The sequence below is a fragment of the Sinocyclocheilus anshuiensis genome, unplaced genomic scaffold (genome assembly GCF_001515605.1).
Source record: "Sinocyclocheilus anshuiensis isolate Anshui unplaced genomic scaffold, SAMN03320099.WGS_v1.1 scaffold353, whole genome shotgun sequence".
In the NCBI taxonomy this organism is placed as follows: domain Eukaryota; kingdom Metazoa; phylum Chordata; class Actinopteri; order Cypriniformes; family Cyprinidae; genus Sinocyclocheilus; species Sinocyclocheilus anshuiensis.
Genome location: NW_015536462.1, coordinates 24,175 through 27,771, shown reverse-complemented (window position 1 = coordinate 27,771; position 3,597 = coordinate 24,175).

Below are 3,597 nucleotides of genomic sequence, written 5' to 3'. Positions count from 1 at the left end.
GAGAAAAAAAATGTATGCAATTGTATATTATTTATTTGAAAGAATGAAAAGAGCAGTTTTATGTCTATCCTTGTATTGTTCAACTGGTGGAGGTTGATGTGGGATTTAAGAAGTAATTAGTAATGCAATACATTTTAGTGAGAGTAATTAATACAGTAATCTAATTACACTGTTTTTTAGAGTAACTTACCCAACACTGAAATGACATATCAAAGAATAGTATGTATAAGTTAACATGATTTACAAAGTTATGTAATTGTTTTTAAACTTAAGAGTGGATGAGTGCAGGAAAAAGTGGAGGGATCTCCGTGACGTTTATGTCAGGGAAAGGAGAGAGGAGAAGAAATGAAAAAGTGGAGCAGCTGCCACCCAAAAACGCCCTTGCCGTTACTATCACATCATGTCTTTCCTCCTTCCATTTGTGCCCCCTTGTTGCAAGGGGAGAAGGGAGAAGAAATGAGGAAGACAGTGCAGAAGTAATAACAGAGGAAAGACAAGAAATGCAGGTAGGAAAGGACATGACAGAAATAAGAAACAGCGTAGAGATCAGTGCAGAAGAAAGTAGGATGGACTGTGTGGTAGAGGACATGACTGAAGAGGAGGAGAGCAGAAAGAGGCAGAGCGCAAAATACTTTGCCCAGCCACGACAACGCCGGAGAAGAATTGAAGCAGCATCCGTGTCTTCTTTTGAGCGGAAAATCGTTGAGGCAATAGAAACCTCCAACTGTCCTGGCCCTGCTGGATCAGAAGATCCTGACATGCAGTTTCTGCAGAGTTTGATGCCAGCCCTGAAGAGACTTGAGCCTAAATGCAGGGAACTCACCAAGCTGAAAATCCACCAGCTATTTTTTGAGGCAGAGTTTAACTGTGAGTTTTAGAGATCTCATTTATTTATTGTGAATAATGGTGATGTTGCATTTAAGTAAACTGAGATCACTTTACTTGTCTCTCCTTTTCTTGCAGAAATGTTCAAGTGGACCTCCTGACTGGACCTCTTTACACACACACACACATTCTATGTAAACCACCAACACATACTTGTTATTTTACTTGTTACACTAGACATAGTTAATGTTGTTATGTTCTGACATGTTCACTGACATGCATAGAGCACACTATCCACACATTAAAAACATACACAGCATACATTTAATATTTCCTCTCTAATAAACTTTTTTTTTGATTACTCATTTACTTGAACTTGTGTTAATTGCTACCATGCATTGTTGTTTAGGCAACCAGTACCAAGATAAATCTGATATAGATATGATTGTTGTATAACTTATTATTTTCGAAAGTACTATTGAATTCTCTATTTAGTATCATTTAAATAGGAAGATTTAGCATGCACAGAAAGAAGAGACACGATACACACCGAACTGGAAAAACCCTTTTGTGAAACTGTTGTGGCCCTTAAAAGGGCCTTTGGTCTGTAACAAGGACTACGACACCAGGTGCTGCCATGGGACCTCACCGTGTACAGAGGAAAAGTAAGATGTGTAGGTTTCCCTCACACAGACAGCCTCCCTTGAGGAATTGTTAGCGCCTTGACGGGTGATGCCTTGCATGCTGCTGTTTGGTCCATCCATCATTGGTGCAGAGGGGTGCGTTGTTGTTTTTTGTTTTGCTCCTCCGCAGGAGATTGTGGAGGACACATGTCACTTTCACACAGGCTTCGACATTTTGAGGGTGCTGACCCATGTCCCTGTGGTACATTCTGAACCTAGATGCAAGAATGCCAAATGCATTTTCAACAACCAGCCTGGCCCGGGACAGACGGTAATTAAAAATGCGTTGGCATCTTTGCAGGTTCTTCCCCGGATAGGGCCGCAGAAGATGGTGACGGACTGGAAAAGCTTCGTCTGCTACAAAAGCATAAGGAAGTGGGCCTAGATGTTCAGCACCTGGTAGATGGGTATCTGGTGGGATTGTAAGGGTGCTGACTTCAAGGGCCCTGCCAAAAGCAGAGTCCCTCAGGGTTCCACCATCACTTCCGTGGCCATAAGCACCCACATTGATTGCCCTAAAGCAGTAGTTGGCATCAACTACTGCAAGTAATACAATTGAATAGGTTCCTTTATAATTGTAGAAAAGGGAGCCTGAGTTGGGTGGAGCTTGGATGACCACATGCTTACCATCAATGGACCCCAAACAATTGGGGAAATTCCAGCGCTCATTAAAGTCCTGGGCGATCGTCTGCCAATCTTCTTCTTGTGGCACTGGCATGTACTGATGGACCAGACCCTCCCAGATAGCCTTTGCCACCTCAGGGACAATGGTGGACACTGTAGACCAGCCCACTCTGAAGCGATAGGAGAGTGAGTGGTAGGAGTCTCCAGTGGCTAGGTATCTGAAAATATAAGACATAAGAAAAGTTGAAGGTAAACATTTAGATTTTATAAATTGCAGGTATTATGATATTTCACTATATTGGTGAGGACATTTAGCCCTCTCTCACGGAAATCTTCCCTGTTAAGGCGCAGCTCTTGCACTAAACGGTGATACTCGCCAAGATGTTTCCTCCGAGCCAGGTAGTGTTGTACCCACACTGATTTGCAGTATTTCTTTTTGCGTCTCCAGTAAAGGAGTGCGAGAGCAAGAGCCTTTATCCTCCGTACATTCACCATGGTGAAATGAATTGAATGCCAACAATAAACAGCTATGCATATAGGACAAATGACCGCCAATAATTTTGGAGGGGCCGGGCTGATGGATTTCCGGAATGCAGTATCCTGCCTGGTAATTTTTGGGCCAACAACCTGAAGGATCTCATTAAATTCCTCTCGTGAGACCCGAAAATACTCACGGAAATCGTCCCTGTTAAGGCGCAGCTCTTGCACTAAACGGTGATACTCGCCAAGATGTTTCCTTCCAGCCAGGTAGTCTTGTACCCATACTGATTTGTGGTATTTCTTTTTGCGTCTCCAGTAAAGGAGTGCAAGAGCCTTTATCCTCTGTACATTCACCATGGTGAAATGAATTGAATGCCAACAATAAACAGCTATGCATATAGGACAAATGACCGCCAATAATTTTGGAGGGAAAATAACGACAACATTAAAAATAATAAAATATCAAATTAAACGAATAATTTATTATTCACCAATAATCATGCATTTTTTTAAAGTTTTAAAACAAAATAAAATGTGGTAAACAAAAAGAATTATAATTCTCAACTTGCGCACACTGATTTGATTGGACAACTTCGGAATACATCACATCCGGTCGGCGTGTAGCATACGGTGTAGTCGCCCAAGTTCAAATATCTGAACGCATCCGAAGCTCAATTCGGATCCACCCCACGCAGCCCCTGTACGACTCTCCATTGGAAATGAATGACTTCCGGTCCAACGGCTGTCGTTTGTCGTGTGCAGTGGAAAGGCGGCTTAAGAAGTTCGTAAAAACGATCGTATGAATGATCTCAATATTACGGTCTGTTTCCCAAAAGCATCGTAACTTAAGTAGCACTTGAAAATCATCGTAGCTCTACGAGTGCTCTGGAGTAATCGTAAAGCCTTAAGCGCATCGTAAGAAGACAGATTTATGCGGTCACCTGCAGGACAATCGGCAGATTACACCTTTAACTTTATTCAAGTG